This window comes from Dermacentor silvarum, chromosome 6 (genome assembly GCF_013339745.2).
Source record: "Dermacentor silvarum isolate Dsil-2018 chromosome 6, BIME_Dsil_1.4, whole genome shotgun sequence".
In the NCBI taxonomy this organism is placed as follows: domain Eukaryota; kingdom Metazoa; phylum Arthropoda; class Arachnida; order Ixodida; family Ixodidae; genus Dermacentor; species Dermacentor silvarum.
This window is the reverse complement of record NC_051159.1, coordinates 12,880,731-12,897,588: the sequence shown is the minus strand read 5'-3', so window position 1 is coordinate 12,897,588 and position 16,858 is coordinate 12,880,731.

The following is a 16,858-nucleotide window of genomic DNA, read 5'->3' as shown; positions in this document are numbered from 1 at the left end:
GATCCCAACAAGCTTCGCGCCGTCGCCGAGTTTCCAAAGCCAACATCTATCAAGGCCCTGCGAAGTTGCATAGGCCTGTGCTCCTATTTCCGTCGATTCGTCCGGAACCTCGCCTTTATCATCGCACCCTTGAGGAAGCTGCTTACCACAAGCAGCGGCATTTCCGCGTGGTCATCACCATGCGATGAAGCCTTTGAAAAGTTGCGCGGGCTGCTGAATTCTACGCTGATTTTTCGTCATTACGACCCAAATGCATCGCGGAGGTTCACACCTACGCCAGTGGTGTCGGCCGTGGTGCGGTCTTGGCCCAACGGAAAGCCACGAATAAGGAATACGTCGCTGCTTTGCGAGCCGCACCCTTAATAAAGCTGAGTTTAATTACATCGTTACCGTGAAGGAGTGCTTAGCCATCATTTGGGCGTTGGGCAAGTTTCGTCCTTACCTCTACGGTCGTCCTTTCAGCATCATCACTGACCATCACGCCCTGTTTTGGCTCTCTTCCTTGAAAGACCCGTCGGGTCACCTCGGCCGTTGGACGCTTCGCCTGCAGGAATATGACATGCGTGTCGTATACAGCTCTGGCCGAAAGCATTCCGACGCTGACGCGCTCTCTCGCTCGCCGATGACACCTGATGCTGCTTCTCTTTCCGTTCCCTCTACGACCTCAGACCCGCTACTACTAACCGCTATTGATATGCCCTCCGAGCAACGCAAGGACCCATCACTTTCCCTCCTGCTCGACTACCTTGCCGCTCCATCGGTCGTTCCTTCAACGCGGACGCTACGCCGTCAAGCAGCCCACTTTTCCGTGCGAGACAACACCCTCTACCACCGCAACTATATGCCTGATGGTCGTAAATGGCTTCTAGCTATCCCTCGTCACAATGCGCTCCGATATCTGCGCGTATCTCCATGCCAACCCTCAAAGCGCCCACGCCGGCGTCCTAAATACCTTCACAAGGCTGCGTCAACGGTATTACCGGCGTGGAATGTATCGGTGTGTCCAGCAGTATGTTCGATCATGCACCGCCTGCCAACAAAGCAAAACTCCACTGCGCCTTACTGGCCCACTACAGCCGCTACCGTGTCCTGCTCAACCATTCGACCACGTAGGCATCGACCTCTATGGCCCGCTCCCATACAGCGGATGTGGAAACCACTGGATTATTGTTGGCGTTGGTCACCTGACACACTACACCGAGACCGCGGCTCTCCCCGCCGCGACCGCACACGACGTTGCAATGTTCATTCTTCGCAACTTCGTCCTTCGCCACGGTGCTCCTCGAGAACTACTGAGCGATATGGGTCGTGTCTTTATGTCAGGAGCGATACAATCCCTCCTTGGGGAGTGCCAGATCATTCACCGGAAATCGTCCGCGTATCACCCCCAAACGAACGGTCTCACGGAGTGCTTCAACCGAACACTCGGCAACATGTTGAGGATGTATACGTTTCGTCCAACCAAACCAATTGGGCCACCGTACTCCCGTTCGTTACGTTCGCCTATAACAGCGCAACACAAGCCACTAGCTATTTTTCTACTTTTTTTCTCTTGTATGGACGTGAGCCTTCTTGTCCACTGGATACTATCCTGCCCTACCGACCTGACGTCTCCGAGTGCACTACAATTTCAGAACTCGCCCGATACGCCGAAGATTGCCGCCAGCTGGCTCGTTCACTGACCAGCGAGGATCAAGGGCGTCAGAAGACAAGACGTGACAGTCATCAGGCCCCGGCCACCTTCCCTGCCGGTTCCCTTGGCTGTGGATACCGCCTCACACTCCTGGTCTTTCTTCTAAACTACTTCCGCGATACCACGTTCCGTACCCGATCATCGACGCCTGGTCACCTGTGAACTCTATCGTTGAGCCCGTCACACCATCGCCGGACATTTGTTGTTGGGGTCGCGAGACAGTGCATCTTAACCGGCTGACGCCATATTATGAACCCCTCATCTTGTCTGATCCCTGAGTCGGCAGGATGGCGCCGTTTTACACCCGGGGCCAATTTAATGAAGCAGACGCTATCACATTTGAGGAGGAGGAAGAAGAAGTGATCGTAGAGAGCAGCTTCAGCTTCGAGCTCTTTGTGTTTTGTATTCTACCTTCGGTGATTTCTGCAATCAGTGGCAAGAACACTGGGGGACGTGGTCCTCTGCAAGGGGGGACCCGAACCCCGCCCAGCAATTGGGTCCTGAACGACCACTTCGTTATGCATCCGACGTGAGTGACCGCTTCGACCCCAGCATGGTCCCGCTTGAGTCATCTGATGGCTCCTCAGGTGAAGATATGGGCTGGGACAGTGATTTTACGTTGGTGTCAAGCAGACGTCTGAAGAGGAAGATTAGGAGGACATCACCGACCAGTCGTCAGGCGACGAAAAAGGCAAGTGGCCAGCGGTCATATACTATGGCGTACGTACCAACCACGACAGCGTACAACTTCAACTCACTGAATAGGCAGAGCCTGTCGGAATATTTTGATCGAACTGCCCCTGGTCAAGTGGAAGAAATACGTATAAACAATCGAAAGAACATACTTACGGTGGAAGTCAATACGCAGACCATTCTGGAAACACTGAAAGAAATCACTCAGTTGGGAAGCATCCCCGTTCACGCATTCCTCACATACGGCAAGGAAGCGACAACAGGCGTCATCTACGACGTGGACATTGAGATTACAGACGCTGACCTCGCGAAGCTGCTGTCACCGTCGGCTCCTGTGCTCAGCTTTCACCGTTTTGGGCGGTCTCGATGTGTGAAACTAGTATTTCAATCGGAAACTTTGCCAACACATGTCAAGGTTGGATATGTCAGGCATTCGGTACGCCCTTACGTGCCGAGGGTGTTACAGTGTCATAAGTGTGTGAAAATTAGACATGTCAGTGCAGTTTGCAGGGGTGCAGTAACATGCAAACGTTGTGGTGGACCTCATGGAGACAGCAATTGCAACGTTGCTGCAAAGTGTCCAAATTGTTCTGGTGCCCACGACGCAACCTCAAAAGAATGCCCAAAGATCAGGAATGAAATCGGTATTCTGAAGAAGATGGTTCGAGACCATTACACGCACAGGGAAGCGGCAAAGGCTATACAGCGCCGCAGACGCCGTTCACGGCACCGACGTCAACGGGACCACAGCGTTCCTCGCGTAGAAGGATCGACGGTTCAAGCGCAGCCCCCACCACTTCCTCGTGTGAGGAATGAAGACACACGTGCACCAAAGCCTTTATATTCTGCGAAAGGGCAAGGTGACTCGTCATCGACCCCAAACACATCGGAGGCTCAGTGGCCCTCGTTACCTTCAAGGCCTGCGTCCGTCTTTGAAGGCCTTCAAGGCCTTCAAAGACGGACGATATTGACGTCCAGAGTATGCTGAAAAATTTGATGGGCTCAATGCGCAGGATTCTTTCCAGCCTAAATACCCCGGCTGCTAAGGCTGTCGTGCAGCTACTTGAAGTATTGGAACCACTTCTAGTGGTTCTTCACTAAACAAGTACGGCGATGATTTTTGAAGAACGGATGCGACAATCACTTCTTATGCAATGGAATGCTCGAGGTTTACGTGGTCGTTTGTCGGATTTCCGACAGCGGATATTTAAGTACCAATTTCCAGTTATTGTTATCTGTGAACCTAATATGGATTCTTCTTTCCGTATTTCTGGATATGTCCAGATATGGTCTCGTAACGACCAAACCTCAAGCAAAGTATTAGTTTGTGTACGTCATGATCTGGTATACTTCAGACATGACGTCCCATCACATACTACTAACGATTACGTATGCCTTACCATAAAGCACAGATGGCGCACGTTCTCAGTGATTGGAGGATACATCCACCCAAGAGCGAGGATTGATTGTTCGCACCTGATGTCTGTGCTGCAAGCATCGCAAGGTCCGCATATTGTGATTGGTGATTTCAACGCACACCATCCCCTGTGGGGTAGCACTATGACGAATACTCGTGGCAAAGCTTTGGCCGACTTTATGTGCAGTCAAGGATTATATGTGCTCAATGACGGATCTCCTACATTTATTCGTGGGACAACCTACAGCAGTTGTCTCGACCTAACGTTTGTGTCAAGGAGCCTTCTGTCCTCAGCAAGCTGGTCGACGGATGTAGAGACTCACGGTAGTGAGTCTCTACATCCGTCGACCAACTTATGTTCGCTCCCAACTTATGTTCAATTTAGCTGGTTTCGCCACTCAGCCTCACGTTGCATCAGTCAAACAGACTGGACTTTATTTAAGACGTCTGTCGATGCCGGCTGTCAGAGTCTGACATCTCCATCCGCAATAGAGGGCATCCTTGCGTCTACCCTGCGGGAGAAAACCAGAGAGGTTAGCGTACCGAGACACAGATCATCGGTCGACACACAATATGAGGCCCTTCGTGCAATCCGTCGCCGCGCGGAACGGCGATACAGAAGAACAAAATCACCGTTAGATATTTCGAACTGTCGCCGAATTCAACGACATGTACTTCATCATCTCGACAAGCTTGACAGACAGCGTTGGAGGGCATTCTGTGGATCCCTAGACCCGAGACAACCTCTATCCAAGATCTGGTGGGTCATACGAAGTCTTCAGACATCTCCACAAGAAAAACACCCATTCCGTGCCGTGGCTCTACATCAACGCCGGACCGAATTGGAGGTAGCAGACGACTACTGTAAACTTATTGTGGACACGTCAAATGCACTGAGCTCATCGCTTGTCACCGTCGCGCCCCCATCACCTGATGAGCGACTCGAAGTACCTTTTACGATGCAAGAGCTTGACGCTGCAATTTCTGCTTCCCGACGCTCATCGGCACCAGGACCTGACGGAATCACATATGCTGCACTCCACCATCTTGGCACAGAAGCACGACGTATCCTTCTATCTTTTTATAATGCCACATGGGAGTCTGGAAATGTTCCAGATAGTTGGAAATGCAGTCGCATTGTAGCATTACTTAAACCGGGGAAGTGCCCTAACGAGCTTTCCTCCTATAGACCGATCGCCTTAGCCAGTTGCGTCGGCAAAGTAATGGTAAGAATGGTTTTGTCAAGGATGGAGTGGTTCCTAGAGCAATAATTGATTTCCTGATTTTATGAATGGATTCAGAAGAGGCCGTTCTTCGATCGACGGTGTTATCGACTTGGTCTCCACTGTTGAACAGGAAAGAAGTCGCCGCCGGTTAGTTGGAGCTGTTTTCCTGGATATTAAGGGTGCATACGACAATGTTCTCCATTATGCAATCCTTGATGCACTGGAAGATTTAGCCGTCGGTGGCCGGCTATATGCATGGATAGTTAGCTATCTCAGTGGCCGAACCGTGTACATGTCGACAAGTGATGGCGACACCAGGCCAGCACGATATCCACCGAGGTGTTCCACAAGGGGGAGTTCTCAGTCCAACTCTCTTCAATATTACACTGATTGGCCTTGCATCTGAACTTCCTAACACGGTAAAGATTAGCGCATATGCGGACGACATATGCATATGGGCATCTGGAGCTACCCGTCCCCAAATGCGTGCTAGACTCCAACGTGCAGTGACAATCACAGCTAAATATTTGCGGCGTCAAGGCCTTCAGCTCTCAACAGCAAAATGTTCCGTGATTGCATTCACGCGAAAACGAATGACCAGGTATCCCATAATTGTTAATGGAACAGCGATACCTGCAGTAACACACCACAAATTCCTTGGCGTAGTCATAGACCGGGGATTATCTTGGTCAAGACACGTGGCTGCAATGAAGTCAAAGCTGAGGAGTTTCGTTCACGTCCTTCGCGTCGTTGCAGGAACAAGATGGGGCCCTTCGGAGTCATCGCTACTTCAACTGTACCAAGCGCTATTCATAGGAGTCACCGAGATTTCGAGAAAATACCGGACGCGGCAGCAATATGGCAATGTACCACACGAAGTTCCATCTTCATTTCAGCGTTCAAACAATGAAATGCAGTTTTTACCACAGCTTACATGAGGAGATGATGGAGATAGTCATTTTTTTCACGTACATGGAGGCGGAGCTTTTGGCATCTTTCCGTGGTATTATAGCGCCCACCGACGCCGCAACGCGGGGCCCTTTGGTCGGCGCTCTCAGCCGGTGCCTTAGCGCCGGCTGTCAAAGAAGTGAAAAAATTAAGATGCACAGCGCGTGCTCGAGGCGCAAGCTCGTCACGCCCAGTGTCGTTCTAGAAGCTAGCCACGCTGGTCGTCGCAGCCGCCGCTCGGCTCACCACCTTCGCCATTTTGAGTAGGGACGACGGCACGGCTCGTACGGCCGCAGGCCGCTATCACGTCATCCTACAGTGGTGCTACACTATTGAAATTTTAAAAATTGTTTTTCAAGTTCATGACATAACAGTATATACGGTACAGCATGCCAGCGCTCTCAAGCATGGGACTTAGTTGTGTGCGCACACTGGAGAGCATTCAAGCTCAAGCATTGCGCACATGTTTGGGCCTCCCACGATGCACGTCAACCAATGGAACTATAGCGGAAGCTCGTGCTTGCCCGATTGCTGTATACTTGATCTGCGAGCCTCTTCGACTGCACCTCCGCGTGTTGACCCGACACAGACACCATTCTTTGTCATCGCTCCCTGCCATACAGCCAGGTTGCAGCTTTTCAAGGATTCTATTGCGTCATCAGAATATTGTACCGTCAAGATTTTGTCCCGACTGTATTCCGATAACACCCCCATGGGTTCTGCCTAAACCGTATGTTGCTCTGCAGATTCCCGGCATTACAAAAAAGACGTCCATTGCATCCATTGGCCTTAAGCAGCTTACTCAATGTCACCTTTATGCAAAGTACGGTGATACCATACACGTGTTTACGGATGCCTCTGTCACACCATATGCCTCCACTGCAGCCTTCGTCATTCCACATATGATCGTCGCACGGCAGTTTAAACTAGACCACAGGACAATATCAACTGCCGCAGAACTTGCTGCTATCCGGGAGGCACTTCAATTTCTCTCCAAGGAGCCTTCTCGCACATGGACGATATTCTGTGATTGCAAACCAGCTCTTCAAACCATTGACTGTGTTCTCAGGCGGGGCCCGTATTATTCAATTGCTATAGAAATCGCAGAGCTTCTCGACCTTGCAAATAGAAATCGCCATATTATCACCTTTCAATGGATACCTTCGCACTGTGGTGTGATAGGGAACGAGCAGGCAGACGCTGAAGCGAAAGCTGCTTTAAATAATGCGACTGAAGTACGCATTCCATTCTCACAGACCGACACAAATGCCCTACTTCGTTGCGTAATACGCAATTGTATGTTGCAGCACTGGACCCAACCAGATCATCAACACAAGCGAGTGCATAAATGGGGCCCAGAAATGACATACCGCATTCCTCACAAGCTCAAAGGAAGCCAATCAAGCATCGTGCACCGGATACGCCTTGGTGTCGCATTCACGAATCGTTACAGACATATGATTGGTTGCAGTGGCATTAGCCCCAAATGTGAATACTGCCAGGTACCAGAAACACTTGACCATATATTTTGCGTTTGTCCCGCGTACGCGCAAGAACGACAGAAACTGGTATCTTCAATTGCAGAAGTCCATAAGAGGCCCCTATCAGGCGAGTTTCTTTTAGGTCCTTGGCCCAATGCAAACAGCGCAGCCCTGATAACCAGTGCCGCTTTAGTCTTTCTACAAGCCACTGGGCTAGACGCACGGCTTTAGAGATGCCACAACGTTGTAAAATTGTACATACACAGCTCCTCCTCTTATCATTATCATCCATCAGCCCGTTTCCCCCCCGTCCCTTCTCCCCAGTGTGGAGTAGCAGGCCAGAGCAAGTTACAGGTCAGGCCGATCCTCTCTGCCTTTCTGTAAATAAATTTCTCTCTCTCTCTCTATCACATTTGATTTAAGCGATCACATGCCCCGATTTTTCACGGAACTTTCAGTTCACAGACTTTGGGTATTTTCCGTTCTCCTACAAAGAATTTAGACTGCTCTGATGTGTATAACGAGGCTGACTCCAACACATCATATGACGCACTTTTATGAAAAATGTGTCACGTAATGTGTCATCTAACCCGAGGGTTATCAAAGAGTATAAAGGCGAGAGAAATTTTATGACACACTCATTTGCATGAAGTATTTAGCGATGATAACCAAATATAAAAAGATCAGGAATAAGTTTACCTCCGATCTTAAGAAGCTCGGTGTGAGTACTTTAAATCTGTGTTTTCTGATATATCAATCACAACACCAGGAAAAATGGCGTGCTGCTCGTAGGTGAAAAGGCACTCATGACGATGCCATTCCTAGCGTGCTTACTTCTGATGGTGTGCAATATAGGGACACTTGTTTAGCCGACAGATTTATAGATTGTTTTCGTGAATACTGGAGCATGTATCCAATCACATGATCAAACAAAGGACTTAGAAAAATACGGACCCTTTGAAAGCACCAATGCTATTTTCCTGCAGCCATGCAGTGAAGTTCACGTGTATTATCTTCCTAAGTCATTAAAAATTATGATGCAGGAACTAGTGATCTCAAAGCCGAGCCTATGATATTCGTTGCTGACATTTTGTCCGGCCCCTTATGCCATATATATAACAACGCTGTAGCCACTGGCATCTTTCCCGATAATATGAAAATCGCTAGAATAGTTTTATTGTATAGGGCAGGCTCCCTTAATTACTTGAATGAGTAGAGGAAGATATCGGTCCTACTTTCCTTCTCATAAGTATTAGTACAACTCTTAAATAAAACACGGCTAGCAAAATTTTTGAATCAAAAACCAGTTCTTGTAAACCAACAATATGGCTCTCCACGAGAAAAAGTCGACGAAAATGGCCCTCCATAAAGTGAAAGAAAAAATGCTTCGTAATTTTGACGAGCAATGGTATACTCTGGGACTTTTTTTAGATTTCCGGAAAGCCTTCAATTTCATTAAATTAGAAAGCTGATTTTACAAGCTCCCCTTTCATGGAATCAACGATGTTGCCCTAAGCTTGATATGTAGTTAACTCTCGGGTAGATTACAAAGTACTTGTCACAATGATTTCTGCTCACGTATGAAGCAAATAACATACGGTGTACCTCAAGGGTCTATTTTAGGTCCGCTATTTCATATTATATACGTTAATGATGTGCTGAATATGCCCCTTACTTCTGATATTGTCGTGTATGCTGACAATTGTTTCGGGCCGGGGTTTGGTGAACCTTCAACAGCGTCTGTTTTAAGCTCGAACCAGGTTGATCATCGGAGAGGGTCTGGCATGGAAGACGAGGGGGCGTAAAAGCAAATAACACCAGTTTAATACATGGTTACGGGTGAGCGGTGTGCTCCAAAGAAAGCATACGAGAAACGTTCAGCGTGCATGCACCTGCACGCTAGGGCAAAGCAAAAGTTTTCTCCACGAGGCTGCTTGCTGGCTTTCTTATACCCTCCACCATACGGGCACTCTTTCCCTCTTCTGGCCCAACTGCACGACCGGGCAAACCAGACGAAATAGTGAGGGTGGGTGACCGTAGCGGGGTGAACGTCCCCAGCAGAGATGAGATGATCGCAAGGCGGCACGATAGATTTCGTCTCTGACGTATGTCTGACCCTCGTGACGGACGCGTCTGTTCATGTCGACGAGGGAGATCTTTGGGCACGCCGTTTCCCATGCGCTTGCACGTGGTCGGGGCATGGCCACTCCAAGTGAATCGTAACAGACTGCACGTAGTCCGGGCATGGCCGTTCTACGTGAATCGTAACACATTACAAATGTGTTATTTTCTGAGTATCTGCTACGTGAAAGAGAAATGGCGGTGAATATTTGATAAATGAGCTGCTAATTTTCTTGAATGAACTTGAATTAAATGTTAGTAAAACCAAAGATGTTGTCTTTAACGCCAAAAATGAACCCCATGACTTCAATAGCTCCATGATTAAGCGTGCGTCAGCTGTAAAGATCCTTCGCGTTTTTCTCGAAGATATCTTAAATTTTAAGCTGGTCACCCCATGTAAGTAATATTCACTCTACACTTCCCGGGGCCTATAGGTATACTGTATAGCAACAGACGTTTATTTCCAACGTTGGTTAAACTTCGCTTGTACAATACACTAATTCTGTCACATTTGCACCATTGTTTGCTAACTTTGAGTACTACAATCAAAGCTAATGTGGAAAGAATAATTATTATTAAAAATAGCTATGATTGTTGCATTGAAAACCTAGGCCACCATGATTATAGAGCCGGATTTGTCTTAAAACTAGATGTTTTAAGTTATTCAACTATTTCTTCTAAGGCTCGCTACGTACTATATACGGGCAGAAAGAGTTAAAAAAGATTACTCTTTCTGTGGAACCGTCACATAATCTTAGACACAGCTATTTATTACTCCTCGCTGCCAGACAAACTATTGTGATAAACAACTTCGGTATTTAATCAAAAAAATTTAAAACCAACATTCAAGCACGCATGATAATATGAAAACACGCGAATCGCATATTGATTTCAAGAAGTTCATGACCTTAATCATGTTAAGTTAACAATGTTATATCATGTTCAGAATAACAGTTTGTAGACGTATACTGCTTTGTCAATATTTTATCAAATTTCTTGCGCGCTAGGTCTCAGTTTCTTTCCTGCTTTCGTTTGTCTCGGCGTGTATAGAGCATTGTATAACGTTTCCTTTGTCTGATATAATTGTTTTACTTGGAACTCACTGTGTGCTTTGCCTGCAAAATTGTACTATGTCTCGTTTTGTTTACTTTTTATATTGTATATCTCCATCTATTACGTACTCGCAGTGATTCTATTACTACGTCATTTTTCCCTTTCTGTGATATCACCCATGTTTGGAGCAATGCACGAGTGACAGGACTCAGGTAAGGCAGATTTCTGCCCTTAGCCTTGTCATCCAAGACAAACATGTGCCTAAAATGATTTGCAATAAAAAAAAGAACGATGTGCAAGCAAAGCTTCAAACTCTGCCGAGCCGCCATTGTTTGTCTGATCTCCATGTATCAAAGTGGCGTGCGCTGGCTACATGCATCGCCCACAGCGCTGGTGTTGCTAATGTGAGAGCAACCAGAAAATTGTCAGCCCTTTATAACCTGACAGAATGGCAATGAGGTGTATTTGACAAGTTGTATGCGTAACCGCTATACGCTTGCAACTTAGCTACCGTTAAAATACAGCATGTAAATTGGCCACCACGAAAGCGGCTTCTTCTTCCTGCTTAGTCTTTCGGAGTGGACCATTGTGGACCGCCCTGGTCGCTAAGACGGCCGATTGTCGCACAAATGAAAACACGTGAAACAGAAATAAAGCCTACGGGCGCCAATAGTCCTCCCTATCGACCAGTTTAGAACAACACAAGGAAACAGAAAAGAACAAGATAGCAACACAGGTTAAAGTGACCATAAGCCAGGCGACGTACCCGTTGTAAAACTCAATAGCACACGAAAGAAATGCTACCAAAAGGTGAAACAGCAAAGACAGCAATTTCCTCCACAAGCGGCTGCTAGCGGCGGTAGTTTGCAGATTACGACCGATCCTGTCGCTAGCGTATACACGTTAGAACGCACCGTGAAAAAAAAAAAAACAAAGCAAGCGAAAGACAGAAGCGCTTTATTGGTCGAGCAGCAAAAGCCAGACGGAGACCTGACGGACATAGATGGACATTTACGCTGCATCAATGGCATCGAGGCACGGGAAAGTAGCGAACAATGCCAGGCGATTGCTGCTGTTGTTTTATGAGTTTTATTGCAGTTGAACTGACGCATAGTTCTGGGGAAAAATCACAACAGTGATTTCTCAACAAAATTAAGTTCTTGCGGAAGATGTGGCCGCGTAGTGCAAATGGTGTGAAGCACAATCGCAGTTCCGTAAATGTTTTGCAATAATGATACAACAAATGTTACTGGGATCTTAATTTTTTTTCTCAGAATTTTAATCCTAAGAGAGAGCTTATATACGGTAGTAGCAACAGTTCGTAACGCTTACTTGACTTTTCTTACCAACAGAAGACGTACGCTGTGAGGTAAAGATTCTAGCGACCACAAATACATGTAGTCGATGCTCATATCGAATTTCCGAAGTAGAGAAATCAAGCAAAGAAACAAGCTGATAATGAAGCTTTGAAAGTATATTGTCACAAGAGAATCATGGAGGGAAACAATTCGGTTCGCAAAGGTGTAAAGGGGCGCCTTATGTTGTTCAGAAAATAAAAGTTCTACGGTCGAAACACAAAACTGACATAAGTGTGAGCATTGCGGTCCACACTTCTCCCCCGAATATGCCTGCTAGCCGCCTTCAACTCCTCCTCTTACCCTGTAATCTGAACCGTTGATCGAAAATCTCTCCTCCATCAGGATACACGTGGCCTCATCCTCTGGCGTGTCTGCGTCCTAACCGAGAATATTTACTCTCTGGGGTAGTATTTCTCCAGAGAGTAAGCGCCGGGGGTGGCGCTAACACCAGCCATCACATCTACCTGGGGAAAACCAACCAAATACAATGTCCAGCGTTCGATGTGCTCCACGTTTGCGTGTGCAGCGGATGCTTGTCAACTTCTTTGGACGTGCGCTGGGATAAAGACAGTCCGCTAAAGCGTACTTAAGGGTCCCAAGTATAGACGAATAGACGAGTGGAAGATGGGTGCACTTCGCACCGATCGAAATGAGGTCGCCGCAGCCGGTATTTCGCGACCTCGTGCTTAGCGGCGCAAAGCCACTAAGCAACCATGGCGGGTAGCTATAACCTCTAATCGATTTTATACAAATTGCATTAACTATTCACAAACAAGTTCGCTCTAGCCCTGTAGAATTGGTATATACTGCCGGGTCCCACCTTGTTGGCAAAACAAAGCGTTTACAATTGTTGAACCTCACATTTTCTTACGCCTGGTTGTAGTATGGATCACAGTGGACACATTATGCAATCGCAGTGTTTCTGAACAAGGTACCGCTGTTCTTTCCCTTATTCTAGGATGTCAAGACGGCCCAAGTGTTTCAAAAAGTTCTGAAAAGGTACTTGATGCTTTGTAAGGTAAACTTAGATATATTTTCTAGCGTCACTTGTGCTTATGTTCACATTTATGTGCCTTGGTCTGTGGAATTATGTGCCTCTTAGCAAACACACTGTTCTGTATAGCTACTCTCTTTCGGTGTATGTCGCTACTGATTCCTGGTGTATATCACTTTGGCTGTTACTCTGTATCATATGAATAATCGACAGTGGCCCGGAACCACGCCAGGCAGATTGATACCTAGGACTTATGCCTCAGGCTCCTGAAGAGTGTCTGAAACAAAATTAAAGCTCCTTTTGCAATGTTGCCGATTTGTTTTTGGGGGGAAAGGGAGGTGTCAGAACATGGCCTAGAGCATGAAATCAGCTCCAACACATATGTATATTTGTATGGGTAAATAGTTCCACCTGAAAAACAACCACGGCTAGTACCTTTGGTCATTTCCTGTACACCTCAAATGCCTGTCTCTCTAGTTCCTGTAATGCCACTATACCTTATGGTTTTTACAATCCCTCAATGTTCAATGCTAGTAATACCCGAGTTCGAAGCTACATCAGGTAAAAAGGCGTGTTGCTATGTCAAGAAGCACACGCCAGCTACTTTGTTTCACTCAGGGCCAAGCCAAGCCAAGTGCAGGTATGGTCTATGGGTTGTGCTGTGTGCGCTGCACTTGTAAATACTTTTCTACACCTCTAGCGAAAGGACATTTACAGTGTTTGCACCTTGCAAGACATCATACAAATGACAGAGTGTAGCAAAATATTCAGAAATACGCTTGTAAATGTCTAGAATGCTTGCATAAATGATTTATTCATAAAAACAGCATCTTCAAATTAAGGAGTTCGAACTTTTATCGAACATCACCCCAACATGCTTCATGTTTCAGCAAATATAAACAAGGTGGCTTGTTTACATTGTAGTGGGGAAGAGAGTCAGCAGCCATTCAGACAGAGGATGACGAAGTCCAGCAGCCCGGAGAGCGCGAGACAGCGGACAGAGGACACATTATGCAATCGGCCCCGCGAGACGCGAGACAGTTTGCACAGCACTCACCTCATCCTCAGACATTACAGTTTTGAACGAACTAGAAAGATTAATCCCTTCGACCTTACGTCTGGTGCGTTTAATATGGGTACCAGGTCACCATGGTTTGCTCTTAAATGAAATGGCCGATGCACTCGCACGTACATCCCTACAGAGACCAGTCATGCATGTTCTGCCGACTTCTGCTCATATCACCGCGGCTAGGTTTAGAAAACTATGTCTCTTAAATTACTCTGCAAAACAGACATTCCAAATCACAGACTTAAAACATTTGCTTTACCCTTGGGATAATCAATGGTGTCCCACACGTAAATTGGAAATCTCAATTACAAAATTACGATGCCGTATTCCACCCCTAAATTGTTATTTACACAGGTCTGGTCTAGCGATGTCCCCTCTATGTCATTTCTGCAATGAACCTGAAACTATTGATCATTATTTATTAAACTGCCGCCGATTCGCAATCCAGAGAAAGAAATACTTCGAAATACCGTTCCGGAAATTAGGCATCGCTATAAACGCTGAAAATATTCTATCTTTCGGGGCATATACACTGGGTTTTAGCCACAGGAACGTATGCAGGGCTGCTATGCGAGTTCCTCGGTGAAACAAGGAGAATACCAAGTTAACTTACTGATATATTGTTTATTATTATTTTACAAAATTCCAATTTATGTTAATTTACTGATTGATAATTTATTAATTTCCGAAAATTCCAGTTAAATTGATTGAAATTTATTACCTTCTAACTTGATCTCCTTCCAAAAAGCACACTAATTCCCTATAACATAAAATAAAATACGGCTCTAACATCAGTTAGTTTCATTGCGTAATTTCAACCCATCTGTTTAACCGCCGGCTTCTTGGCCAATCCCCCGTGGTGGGTATGCGCCATGGCATAGGAAGCAAGCAAGCAAGCAAGCAAGCGAGACAGCGACCGACGCTCTTGAACCAAGGCTGTTGCGTAGCTCTAACTGCTTTGTAATTAAACCCCCTCACAGATTGGTGGAAGGGTGCTGGGTATTCTACCAGTCTCCCAACCTGGAATTACGAAGCCGTACCTAACCTCCAGCTTCAGCGATGCCGGAAGAAACCACCACGCAAGGCTCCTCCTAGACTCAAGCCACTGTCTATCCCGGCGTGCTGCCTCAGCGTCACCCACCGATATTCAGCGGGACTGACAATCAAGACGTCGAGGACTGGCTGACAAGTTATCAGAGGGTGAGCGCAGTCAACAAATGGGACGATGCAACTAGGCTGACCAATGTAATCCTTTACTTGACCGGCGTCGCCAGTCTCTGGTTCCGGAACCACGAGGCGAAGATTATTAACTGGGCGTCGTTCAAAACAACGTTTTCGAAAATCTTCGGCTGCCCCGCGGTGCGCAAACTCCGTGCAGAACAGCGACTTCGTGAACGCGCTCAACAACCCGGTGAGAACTTCACCAGCTATATTGAAGATGTTGTCGACTTGTGTAAGCGTATAAACCCGTCGATGCACGAGTCAGACAAGATCAAGCAAATCCTCAAAGAAATAGCTGATGACGCATTTCAAACCCTATTGGCAGAAGACCCACAAGCCGTCGCCGATGTTGTCAGCTTGTGCCAGAGTTTCGACGAATTCAGCAAGCAACGTTCCCAAACTCGCCGCCCTCTGGAACAGAATGACTCGATCGCGGCGTTGACTTTGGGCGACCAGAATGCACCGTTGCTTCAGATCAAGCAGTTCGTACGTGAGGAGGTCGCCCGACAGCTCTCCATTTTATCGAGCACGCCCGAGCCAGCCCAGGCGCAACATCTGGCCCCAGTGATACGCCAAGTTATACAGGGAGAGGTCACCGATGCTTTGCCTTTCACTCGTCCGCCACCTCCTGAGCCGGCGCCCTTGTCGTATGCGCAAGTCGTCGCTGCCGGGCCGCCTCGTCAACCGACCTATTCTGCCGCGTCGGCACCTGTTCGGCCCCCATCAGTTCCGTTCAGCCGACCAGTCCCCGCAAATCCATGTCGCACTGCAGACAATCGCCCTATCTGTTATTCTTGCGGCTATGCTGGACATGTGGCACCCTTCTGTCGCCATCGCCCTCCTGTTCCAATAGATGTCATGCGACCGTCTGCTTACGATCTTGGGCGCTTTGGCGGCACAGCGCGGCCCCAACAATTCTCTTTGCCCGAGCGCATGCCCTCAGCTACCCGCCGATCTCCATCCCCCCGACGTCGCTCTCTGTCACCTAGGCGCCGTCGACCCTGCCCTTCCGACGCGGAAAACTAAACGTCGCAATTCCCGAAGCACGAACTGCGTCGTCGTCGAAAAATCCGAGTCCTCGAATTTCTCCAGCGAACCTCATCGACGTTATTGTGGATGGCTTTCGTACCCTTGCGCTTTGGGACACTGGTGCTGCTGTTTCAGTGATTGATATAAAACTTTACCGCTTGCTTCGGAAGGTTACGACGACGTCAACAGGATTATCCCTCCGTACCGCCAGCGCACCCCATATTCAACCGTTAGCCGCCTGCACAGCCCGCGTAATAATTCAAGATATTGTTTATCCTATTGAGTTGCTTGTGCTTCCAGCCTGCTCGCATGATGTCATCCTCGGTTGGGATTTTCTTTCTCGCCATCATGCTGTTATTGACTGTGCTCGTGCCGAGGTGGTGTTCTCTGCATTGTGTTCCGCGTCGTCTGCACCTACAATGGCAAAGTTGTTTGTCGCCGAGGATACGAACATACCACCCCTCATAACATCAACTAGAAGATCGGGAACACCAATTACATCGATTGTAGGCCGAATAAAAATAGGGAGAAAACGATCGTTAAAAATTATTTTGA